This window comes from Hyaena hyaena, unplaced genomic scaffold (assembly GCF_003009895.1).
Source record: "Hyaena hyaena isolate Hyena2069 unplaced genomic scaffold, ASM300989v1 scaffold_356, whole genome shotgun sequence".
NCBI classification, from domain to species: domain Eukaryota; kingdom Metazoa; phylum Chordata; class Mammalia; order Carnivora; family Hyaenidae; genus Hyaena; species Hyaena hyaena.
In genome coordinates this window covers 942,217-955,146 of record NW_024080985.1, presented here as the reverse complement: position 1 = coordinate 955,146, position 12,930 = coordinate 942,217, and positions in this window count along the sequence as shown.

Genomic DNA, 12,930 nt, shown 5'->3' with positions numbered 1-12,930 from the left:
AATGGTGAAATCATGAAATAGGAAGCCTGATTCTTAAATCAGGAAAACAGACAAAAAGCTTGATGGGATGAGCCTTTTCCACTAAAACAGAATACACCCAGAAAGTGTGCAGGCAAGGTAATGTTTAATTTTATCAGCAGTTTCTCCCCTGAGCGAATCAGAGAAGAAAAAAAAAATAGTAACAAAAAACTTGAAATGTTGTCATCAACCTACCTTAGAAATAAGGTTTACAGAAGTATTATTTAACTTCCAGATAAAAAAATAGATAGCTATAGACCTGACTTTACACCTTAAACAACTAGAGAAGAACAAACTAAGCCCAAAATTAATAGAAGGAAGGAAATAACAAAAATCCGAGTAGAAACAAAATGAAACAGAGTAAAAAGATGATTGTAAAGATTAATGAGGGATGCCTGGGTGACTTGGTTGGTGAAGTGTCTGACTTTGGCTCAGGTCATGATCTCATGGTTGTGGGTTTGAGCCCCGCCATCAGGCTCTGTGCTTACAGCTCAAGACCTCGAGCCCGTTTCAGATTCTGTCTTCTTCACTCTCTGTCCCTCGCCCACTCATTCTCTCTCTCCCACTTTCTCTCTCTCTCAGTAATAAACATTAAATAATTTAATTTTTTAATGTTTTATTTATTTCTGAGAGAGAGAGAGAGAGAGAGACAGCGTGAGCAGGGGAGGGTCAGAGAGAGAAGGAGATACAGAATCGGAAGCAGGCTCCAGGCTCTGAACTAGCCGACAGCACAGAGCCCATACAGGGCTCAGACCCACAAACCATATGATCATGACCTGAGCCGAAGCTGGATGCTTAACCAACTGAGCCACCCAGGCCCCCCAAACATTAAATACTTTAAAGGATAAAAGCGGGATAAGTCAGAGAAAGACAAATGCCATGCTCGCACTTACATATGGAATGTAAACAACAAAACAAATTAAGAAACAAAAAGTAACCAAATAAACAAACAAAATAATTTTTAAATACAGAGGACAAACTGATAGTTGCCACAGGGGAGTGAGGCAGGGAGATGGCTGAAATAGAGAAAAGAGATTAAGAGGTACAAACATCCAGTTATAAAATAAATAAGTCACAGAAATTAAAACTGCAGCATAAAGAATATCAATAATATTGTATTAATGTTGTTTAGCAACAGATGATGAATATACTTATCACTGAGCACTGAGTAATGTATAAAATTGTTTAATCATTGTGGTATACATCTGATACCAATATAATACTATATGCTAATTATACCTTAACTTAAAAAGATCAGTTGTGTTTCTACACACTAACAATAAACTATCAGAAAGAGAAATTAGAAAATAATCCCATTTACAATTGCATCAAAAAGAATATAATACCTAGGAGTAAATTTAATCAAACAAGTGAAAATCTGTACACTGAAAACATAAGACACAGATGAAAGAAGGAAAAAAACCACACAAATAAGACATTCTATGTTCATGGATTGGAAGAATTGATACTATTAAACGGTTCATACTACCCAAAGCGATCTATGGATCAATGCAATCCCTTTCTAAATTCTAATGGCATTTTTCACAGAAATAAAACAATCTTAAAATTTGTATGGAACCACAAAAGACCCCAAACAATCAAAGTAACCTTGTGGAAAAACAAGGCTGGAGACATCACACTCCCTGATTTCAAACTGTATTACAAAGCTGTAGTAATCAACAGTATGTTATTGGCATAAAAACAGACACATAGATCATGCAACAAATTGAGAACCCAGAAATAAAATTCATGCATATATTATCAATCAATTTCTGACAAAGGAACCAAAAATATCCAATGGGAAAAAGACAGTCTCTTCAATAAAAGGTGATGGGCAGCCACATGAAATTGGACCAGTATCTTACACTGTACACAAATATTAACTCAAAATGGATTAAAGACTTGAACCTAAGACGTAAAATTATAAAAATCTTAGAATAAGACATAAAGGGTAATCTCCTTGACATCAGTCTTGGCAATGATCTTTTGCATTTGACCCCCAATTTAAAGGCAACAAAAGCAAAAACAAACAAGTGGGAATACATCAAACTAAAACGCTTCTCCACAGCAAAGGAAACGATCAACAAAATGAAAAGCAGTCCACTGAATTGGAAAAATATTTACCAATCACATATGTGATAAGGGGTTAATATCCAAAATATATAAAGAACTCATGCACCTCAATAGCAAAACAAAACAAAGCAATATGATTTAAAAATGGGCAGAAGGTTTGAGTAGACATTTTTTCAAAGAAAACATACAGATGGCCAACAGGTACATGAAAAGGTGGTGTCATAAATCCTCAAGGAAATGCAAATCAAAACCACAATGAGATATTATTTCACATATGTTGTGATGACTGTTATCAAAAAGACAAGTTATAACACATGTTACAAAGGATGTTGAGAAAATGGAAACTTGTGCATTGTTGATGGCAATGTAAATTGGTGTAGCCACTATGGAAAATAGTATGGAGTTTCCTCAAAAAGTTAAAATAAGATCTACCATATGATTTAGCAATCTCATTTGGATATATATATATCAAGGATAAAAGTGTGAGATATGTACACACACACACACACACACACACACACAATGGAATGTTCCTCAAACATGAGAAAGAAGGAAATCCTTCTGTTTATGACACCATGGATGGATCTTAAGGACATTATGCTAACTTAAATAAGCCAGGCAAAGCCAAAAAAAAAAAAAAAATACTGTGTGGGATTACTTAGAGATGGAATCTAAAAAAAAGACAAATTGATAGAAACTGAGGATCTAGTGTATTACATGATGACTGCAGTTGAAAACACTGTGTTATATGGTTAAAATTTGCTAAGAAAGTAGAACTTAAATGCTCTCACCAAAAAAAAAAAAAAAAAAAGAAAGATAAATAAGTGAGCCAATAGATGTGTTAATTAACTAGATGAGGGAATTCTCTCACAATGTATACGTATATCAAATCATCAATGATGTACACTTTAAATCTCTTACCATTTCATTTGTAAATATAGTTTAATAAAGCTGAAAATGAAAAAGAGTAGGTAATTTTGGGATGTTTTACTAGCTGCTAAATGATACAATGTGGTAAGGATTCGAGACAGTCAGAAGGACACTTTGAAATATAATACCATTAAGAATAAAATGGCAAATAGAATCAGAGCAATCTTTTCAGCCCACCCCTCAGATAACACACCCTCTCATTCCAAACTCTCCCTTTGTTACCTTCTACATCTTTACTTTGTCTTATTTTCTTCTTATCACCTATCATTGCCGAGAATGATACACATTCCCTCTCAATTTTCATTCTTTCCCCTCCATATTATGGTCTCTAAAGCTTAGAAAAGTATCTGACATAGCACAAGCATTTAATAAATAATAATTGAACTGCAAAAGAATGCTTTATTATAGATCTGAATGGGCAGAAACAAAGTTATATCCAAAAGGTACTCTTGTAGGTAATAAAACAGACTTACATGTACATCCAGTGTAAAGAACCATCGGTCATTTCAGCCACACCTGTCACCACTCTGCTACTACCACTGCAACTCCCTACTACCTCTACTCTTACTACTGCTTTTACTAATTACTGATAATAACAATAGTAAACCTCTCTTTTTCCACCAGTAAGCCTCTTAAGTACTTAATATGTGCTAGGTGTTATACCAAATACTTGACATGTGTTAATTCATTTAATCTTCCCAAGAATTCCATGATTCTTGAAATTATTGAATCAGATTCACATGACTCAGAGAACTCACCAATGTCAAGCTTTTCTAATAACTTGAAGATTAGAAGCAATCAAAGGGCACAAGCAAAGCAGGGAGTAGTCTGGGACATCCCAAGTATGAATATAAATGAAACCTCAATGAACTGTGATACATACAATGACAGAGGTACAAGGTTATGAGAACATAAACATTTTGAGTCGTTCAGAAAGAGGAAGGGGAACAGTGTGGCCTCACAGCATGCCGTGGCTACGGAGTCCTCATGCGTATGCACGCATGGGGGGAGTACATATCCTATAACCCCTCGTGTTCAAGACAGAAGCAGCAACAAAATTCAACTGTGCTGTAGTCCTCTGTTTGCCCTTCAGAGAGGACCCTCAGGGCCACTTGTCACCAGCTCACGAGCCAAGTTGGACAGCAGCTCTTTTAGAAGCCCAGGGGATGCCAGAGTGAAGCCCTAAGCAGTGGAAATCAAGTAACCATAGCTGCATTTATATGAGTCTTGAAAGTTTTCAGAACACATTCACTTACTTTTTAAAAAGTATGCCCTCTATGGGTGGTTCAATTGGTTAAGCGTCCTACTTCAGCTCAAGTCACGATCTCACAGTTTGTGGGTTTGAGCCCCAAGTCAGACTTTATGCTGACAGCTCAGAGCCTGGAGCCTATTTCAGATTCTGTGTCTGCCTCTCCCCTGCTCACACTCTGTCTCTCTCTGTCTCATTCTCAAAGATTTTTTTAAAATTTTTAATAAAAAAATAAGAAGTATGCCCTTTTTTGATCACTTATCATATATTATCTTGTTAAGTGAAGTAAGAAAAAAGTAAATGAATATGACTTAAGATACGAAGACGTGAATTTATAATATGTACAGAAAAATGGATTTCCTTGAATAAAGTAAGCACGGGACTTATAGAAACCAGGATGATAAGTTGTGAAGATATATCTACCTTAGACATAGGCAAAAAGCACTCACCATTTATTATTTTTTTCAAAATGATATATTCTTATTTCTCACAATGCTGTTTCTTACAAAAGTTTCACACACTGAGATGTAATTGAAAAGATATATAAAACTTTTGAATTCTTTAATTCTGAGGTTGTGCATCTGCGACCTAGAAGTATGATCCAGGCTATAGAAGCAAGTATCTCAAAGCAAAAGCAGAGAACACACCTGAAGATCATTAATGTATATATATAATGCAGGAGATGAAGCACAGACCAGAAGTCAATATTCCAAGAGATTAGTTAAAATCTTAAGTGATCTTAAAGTCTTAACCTTGGAAGCGCCAGAAATCTGCAGGGGAGATTTATCTGCATCATATGCAGTTGAGCATGTGCTAAAGCAGCTTCCATATGTCATCTCCAGTAACAGAAAGGACTGCCATTGCCCTGCTAAGAAGCACACAAATTTTTTATTCTTATGCACCTGACTTTCTCGGAATTACTAAGCACTATATTAATTAATTTAAAAGTTGATTAAGACTCCTTTACTCAGAGCACCTGGGTGGCTCAGTCGGTTAAGCATCCAACTTTAGCTCAGGTCATGATCTTGCAGTCCATGAGTTTGAGGCCCACATCAGGCTCTGTGCTGACAGCTCGGAGCCTGGAGACTGCTTCAGATTCTGTGTCTCTCTCCCTCTCTGCTCCTCCCCCTCTTTCATTCTGTCTCTCTCTGTCTCTCAAAAATAAATAAACATTTAAAAAATGTTTTTTTACGGACTCCTACAAGGCAGGATGGACAAGAAGATACACCAGATCTGTAAGAACTCAAGATGACATAAACTATAATTAATCCACAGGAGAATCTAGTTGTGAAGGACTGTGGGGAAGGTTTAGATGAACCATCTGTTTCCCTTAAGTTTAAAGTTAGGATCCAAATCATAGTGTTTTCTTTGGGAAACTCCTAGGCTGGAACACACATATCTCTGGAAAAAGCAACAGTTTGAAACTACAAAGTGCCCTTATTATCACCAGCAGAAGCTGTCTGCCAGTGAAGAAAGAACAGGAAATCCACCTGTCCCAGGTCCTTCAATGACAGCAGACAGAAACCATCTGCTGCTGTTGAGGGGAGGGATATAAGCAAGAAACCCAGTTACCAAAAACCTTGTACTGATACCAGTTCCCTGAGAATAAACAACTGTACTCCAGACCCTGTATCAAGTAAGGAGGCAAGAACTGTGTGCCAGTAAGGAGGATCAGGAATTTTGAAAAAGTCTTATCTCTAAGATCATCCATGTAGGTCTCCCTAAGGCTGAGACTGGTACAGAAAGACCAAGGAACCTTCCTCTCATGACTCCAAGTCTTATGCCAAATGCCAAAGAATAATCACCTACTATTAGCAGAAGACATAGAGAGCGACCCTCTCCATCAGGGCACAGTCATGCCAGAACTGCTGAAATCTGAGAGTGGAACAGAGACACTGAGAAAACTTTGGTGCTCCAGGCCTCACCCTAAGCACAAGACAGCAGCAGTACCCTGCAAAAGGAATATAAAAACTCTGATGCACTAACACACCAATAAAACCCAACTCAACTCTAGTCTATATTGACTTGCTTTCTTCCCCACATATATACACTGATGGCTTTATAGAAGAGGCATGCCATTACTGAGCATAAAAATTATTTGTCTCCATCTCTATTTTGTGCACTTTTACACATAATTCCCAGCACTCAAAAACAAAATTATACAACATTCCAAAGAGGGGAAAAAATGACCCATTGTCAAAATATAAAATAGTGACATTGTCAAGAGATAAAAGAACCGATGGGGCGCCTGGGTGGCTTAGTCAGTTAAGCGTCTGACTTTCGCTTAGGTCATGATCTCACGGTTCGTGGGTTCGAGCCCCGCGTCGGGCTCTGTGCTGACTGCCAGCTCAGAGCCTGGAGCCTGTTTCAGTCTGTGACTCCCTCTCTCTCTGACCCTCCCCTGCTCACGCTGTCTCTCTTTCTCTCTCCTAGAAATAAAAAAAAAAAAAAAAAAAAAAGAGATAAAAGAACCGATAGAATCAGATCCATAAAGGACCTAAGTTGTTGGCATTACCAGACAGAGACTTTAAAATAATAACATTAAAATTTTAAGTGATCTTGGGGCGCCTGGGTGGCTCAGTCAGTTAAGCGGCCCAACTTTGGCTCAGGTCATGATCTCACAGTTTGTGAGTTTGAGCCCTGCATTGGGCTCTGTGCTGACAGCTCAAAGCCTGGATCCTGCTTCTTCTTCTGTGTCTCACACTCTGTCTCTCTCTCTCTCTCTCTCAAAAATCAACATTTAAAAATTTTTTAATTTTAAATGATCTAGTAGAAAAGGTGGACAATCTTTGTAAACAGATGAGAAATTTGAGCAGGGAGATGAAAACTCAAAAAGAGAAAAAAAGAAAAGAAGAGCCTAATGAAAATGCAATGAGTACAAAATACCATTCCAAAGATGAAGAACTCCCTCACTAGGTTGGATATAACATAAGAAAAGAAAATGCACCTGAAGATGGGTCAGTAAAAATGATCCAAACTGAAACAGAATGAAGAAAAAAAGGTCAGAAAGGAAAAGGGCATCTAATGTTTGTGAAACAATATTAAATGGCCTAAAAGAAACAGCCTATTGAAATCTCAGAAAAGAAAGAAAGAAAATCAAGGCAGAACTATTAGAAAAGACAATGGCCAACAATTTTCTAAAATTAATGAAGGACAAACAGGCCACAGAGGAAGCTCAGAGGACTCCAAACAAGGTAATACAAAGAAAATCTCTTTCAAAAGAGACAGTAAACACTGTTCTTTCTCTCTCTCATGGGATTGTTTTGAAACATAATAATATTTGTGTATATATATATTGCAAAACTTTCCAATGGTTAATGAGTATTGTTGGGGTTACAACCAAAGGTACCTCTTCCTGTGCGGTTAAAACCATTTGAGAATCACTGAACATTAAAGAAACTAGTAACTCAGTTGTCCCTACTGTCTGTCAAACATTCCATTATATTCTTCATATGCTTTACCTCTTTCAGCTACCACAAAGCAGTCATTCATTCTATGAATACTTATCAAACACATACATTTTGTGTCAGGCCTGGCATCTCTGAGAAAGTAACATAAAATGTAAAGCCAAAGGTTGAGGTAAGACCCTGTGCAAAGGCAAAAGTGACTAGTGAGGGAAGGGGGAACCTGTTTCTAGCCAGAGGAATCAGCAGTCTCAAATGTCCTCAGATGGGAAGCAGCCTGGCGAGTTCTAGGAACTGACAATGGAAAGGCTACAGGGCACCAAGCCGGGGGAAGAATGACTCAGAATGAGGCCTGACCATGAGGAGGGTCACCAGTACTCTGTGGAATGAAACAAGGCACTGAGCAGAACGGGACCTTAAGTTCAGAGCTTCCTGACTCACTAGTCTCTCTCCACTTCCTGGGATAGTTCCCAACTTTTGTAGAGCTTTATATTTTTCAGAACTCTTCCATGTTCCTTAGGGATTTGAGGGCTTCTAACCTGGACGGCTGATCTGCGGAGCTCTGGCCTCCTCACTCCACTGTCTGTAACCACTACTTTGCTGCTGAAACCTAACTAGTGGCAAGAGGAATAAGCAAAGCAATCTTCCAACTTGGAGTGAATCAAATGCTTGACTTACTAGGGTTGCAAAAAAACGGGGACTTTACAGACCCATTAGCTACTTTCGCATGTTTCTTGTTTCCTGCCCCCACCACACCTCAAGACCAAAATTTATGTAACTAAAGGATTCTGCATCAAACGTTTACCACAAAGGATGCAGTTGAAGGTCATCTTTATCTCCTCTTTTCCTTTATTTATCAATAAGGTGGGGCGCCTGGGTGGCTCAGTCGGGCGGGCGTCCAACTTTGGCTTAGGTCATGATTTCATGGTTTGTGAGTTTGAGTCCCTCATCGGGCTCTGTGCTGACAGCTCAGAGCCTGGAACTTGCATCAGATTCTGTGTCTCCCTCTCTCTCTGCCCCTCTGCTGCTTGTGCTCTGTCTCTTACCGTCTCTCAAAAATAAATAAATAGTAAAACAAAACAAAACAAAAACAGTAAGGCAATAATGAAAATTATAGGGCACAGTCATACAGGCAGCTGGTGGCTGAGGGCTGACACACACAGCTTTGGAGAGGATTTATTACCAAGCTGTCATAAAAAATATACGCTAAAGGGCTTCCTTGACCTATGACTTTCTTAGGTACAGAAGGGAAAGGAAACACTATCAAGTGTTATAAGCATTCGTGGACGCTCCAAAAGACCTGATGTCATATTAATGAAATGCCTTTACAAGCCTGTTTGTCATGATCTCCGAGCCTGCACTCTGGATCTTTCACCCCTGCCTCCTCAGATCTTATCTTTAATCTTCCAAACTTACCTCTGCTGAATTTCTAATCATATTTTCATGTGTGTTCCCACTGTGATGGTCTATGTCATAAAATATCATAAATGAATTTCTGGTGCCAGCCTAGAAATTTGGCTCTTGAGTTCGGACTTTTCTAATGGTCTATTTTGCACACCGTTCAGAAAGTATCTATGTGCAAACACAGAAGGCGGCTTGTGTTTGGGCCAGGACTAGATGCTGAGTCTCACTCACCCTGCCGCAGTGGCTTGGCAAGTAAGACCCAGGTCCCTCTGCTAAAGTTCTCATCGCAGAGATTTTTTCTTCACTTCCTTCACCCTCGCTTCAGTATCTTCACTTCCATTCCCAATGTTGCCACCCCAGACAGATGATGACCACATTGTACCTAACATGCAACCACCTCCTAACAAGTCCGTCTGATGTGATCCCTGCCCGTTCCTGCTCCCATTTCCTCAGTTTCTCACCCCACACCCTGTGAGTTTCCTCAGGAGCTCCCCACGTCCTACAGTCTGATATTTAAGACACAAATGAAGACAGCCTTATCAATGAACAGTGCTGTGGGACCTACTGAGCTAACTAGGGAGATGGGACTTCACCACCCAAGGCCTCCTCAAATTTTAAGAAACAAGATAGAACTATTAGATTGAAGCCCATGGAAGTACAGTTAGAGAGTACGGAATAGGAGATCTCTATCAGTTAGGGTCCAGCCTAAGGAAGGCAAGAAACTACACCCTGTGTTTAAACAGCGAGAATTTAATATACAGAACAGTGTAGTAGATGAAAAGTTGTTAACTAGGTAACCTAATGGGTAAAAAGAGACATCACAGAAGTAGTAACTGCAGGAAGCAATTGCCGTCTATAGGACTAAGGAAATGAAAGGAGGAGCTTGAAATTATTAAACGTTAAAGATTTGGGGCGCTTGCGTGGTTCAGTCAGTTAAGCGCTCAACTCTTGATTTCTGCACAGGTCATGATCTCACTGTGAGTTTGAGCCCTGCATTGGGATTCTCTCTCTCTCCCTCTCTGTCTCTCCCCCCTCTCTGTTCCTTCCCCACTAGTGCTCTCTCACTCAAAAATAAATAAATAAATAAATAAATAAATAAATAAATAAATAAAAGAGACTTGGGAGAGGTGCCCTGTGCTTGATATTTGCAATTTCCTTCTTTTATTTCTAATTCCATGACTTTTTTTCCTCCTCAACCAGGACCTCAGTTACTTGGAGTTCTTAACTGATAAGGTGACCAAACCTTCATGAGCAATGGGTCTGAATCTTCAGGAGTGTGCTTCCATTTTTGTAGTTTTCCATTAACTTTTACGAATAAATGTGAAAGTACTAAGAGGCACCAAAGAGAGTCTTTCTTGTTCCAGAAAGTGTGATCTCAGTCCCCCTCCACATAACACCAACCAATTTCCCCTGCCTTCCCAGATACAAAGTCCAGGATCTCTCTCTTTTCATGGTTATCAGTTATGTGTTTGGCTGATGATGAACATTCTGATTAAGATAATAATGCTAAAATACCACATATATTATAACAAATAAGAAATAGGAAGATAATTATTAATAGAATCAATCTTTTTTTTTTAGAATCAATCTTTTAAAATGAGTAAAAAAAAAAAAGCAGAAATGGAGTTTGTCTCAGTAAATTAATACAAATGATCTCACTGATGGAAATTGATTACCAGTTGACTAATTATTACATAGTTTAGTTATATATTATTAGCATAACTTTTTTTTATTACAAGTTTCATTTGGCCATAATATTAAACTATACAAGTGTGCTCACCCCTCAGAGTCTGGGTTTCTCCAATAAAACTATTAGCTTATAATGCTAACAAGTTGAGGAGCACGTTGTGAATCTACACGTTAATCCACTGAAAAGCAATTCTGTCTGTTGCAAATTCCAGGCTACAGTAGAAATTCTGGTTTGTTTCACCGACGGCCATTGGATAGCCATGCCAAATTTCCTTTACCTGAACATCTGTGTGGGTGATCTTCACCAGAAAAAGAGTGAGATATGTTGCCCTGATTCCTTTTTTCAATTTGTACCTTTTTTAGGCAAGTTAAGACAGAGTGTTTCTTTAATTAAACCATTTAGAAACAGGTGGTATGGTAACATTGATAATGATCTGCTAACACTATCCAAACTCAATAAAAGGATAGTGAGAAGTTGTAACACTACTTCAATATGAGAAAATACTTAATCTCCTCTGTTGATTATTTTTAAATTTGCCAACAACAATTTTAAAAAGATTGGTGTATTTTTTAATAAGATTTTAGAAGAGCACAGATATATACCAAACTAATTGATAGTAATTTATTAAGTTGTCCCTAAGGCTTTAGCTTTCTCTCTTTGAAATGTACAGCTATGCAAAGATTTGGATCTGGAATCAGTGGTTCTGCATGCCAACTGTCTCTGGACGTCTAATTCATGTGTCTAATTCAGTACAAAGTTAAAGCAACACAGTTTTTTTTGGGGGGGGGGTGTCTGTGTGTGTGTGTGTGTAATGCCAAATGCTAATATAACATAAGAGTTGTTTCCAAAGACAATTCTACCCTAAGCAGCAGCATTGGGTCGAACGGACTTATTCTTTGACTTGTGAACAGCGAATATCTAGCTAACTACAAGTACAAAAGATTTTAAAGTGAACCACAGAAATATACTTTAAACATGTATAAACCCCCATAGGTTGTCTTCACTTTAAATTGACAGTGACATTGAACTGTCTCTTCCATATTCTTCTTCCTTGACATTGCAAGTTTCAAAATAAGACACCACTGGTTTCAGACTTTTATGTCGATAGTAATGGCTGTGTTAAAACTATGCATGGTCGCATAGAAAGGCAGCCAGAGTGGGGCGCCTGGGTGGCTTAGTCGGTGAAGCGTCTGACTTTCGCTTAGGTCATGATCTCACGGTTTGTGGGTTCGAGCCCCGCATCAGGCTCTGTGCTGACTGCCGGCTCAGAGCCTGGAGCCTACTTCATTCTGTGACTCCCTCTCTCTCTGACCCTCCCCTGCTCACGCTGTCTCTCTCTCTCTCTCTCCTAGAAATAAATAAAGCATTAAAAATTAAAAAAAAAAAATAAAAGAAAGGCAGCCAGAGTTTAGAGATTTGAACACTGCTCTTAGAATGGAATTAGGTTGGTTTCAGTTTCCACTCCCTCACTTGCTGGCTGCGTGAACAGAAACAACTGTCTTATCCTCAGTGCTATCCACAGGAAACAGATGACATGCATATTTAAAGGGAAAGTGAAAACTATTCTTGAAAATAACCTTTAATGGTAGAATTTTCAAAGTAGTAGTTTGATTTTAAATATCACTGTAAGACATTCTTTCTACAATTCATTATTTATAAGTTAAAAGAATCCATCTTGGGGTACCTAAGTGGCTAGGTCAGTCGAGTGACTGACTTCAGTTCAGGGCATGATCTCAGTTTGTGAGTTCGGGCCTCGCATCAGGCTCTGTGCTGACAGTGCAGAGCCTGTCTGGGATGCTCTCTCCCTCTCTTTTTTCTCTGTCCTTCCCTCTCTCCCTCTCTCTCTCTCTTTCTCTCTCTTCTCTCTGAAAATGAATGATAAGAAAAAGAAAGAATCCATCTCAGAGGAGGGAAAGGGGGAAAGGTAGATACATATCTCTTATATGTTATTCATCAGACAGATATTTAAATGACCAAGTTTTCTTTTTTTCCCAAGAAAAGACTCCCTGTAAGTTCCTCACATCCTACCTTGGCATCCTATAATATGGTAACCCAATCACACACAGCTAAATCCTCAAGAACAAAAGTTTTGATGTGGACGTGTCCCACTAGAACAGAAGCTCTTTAAGGGCAGGTTTGGGTCCACTGGGCGCAGCACTGTG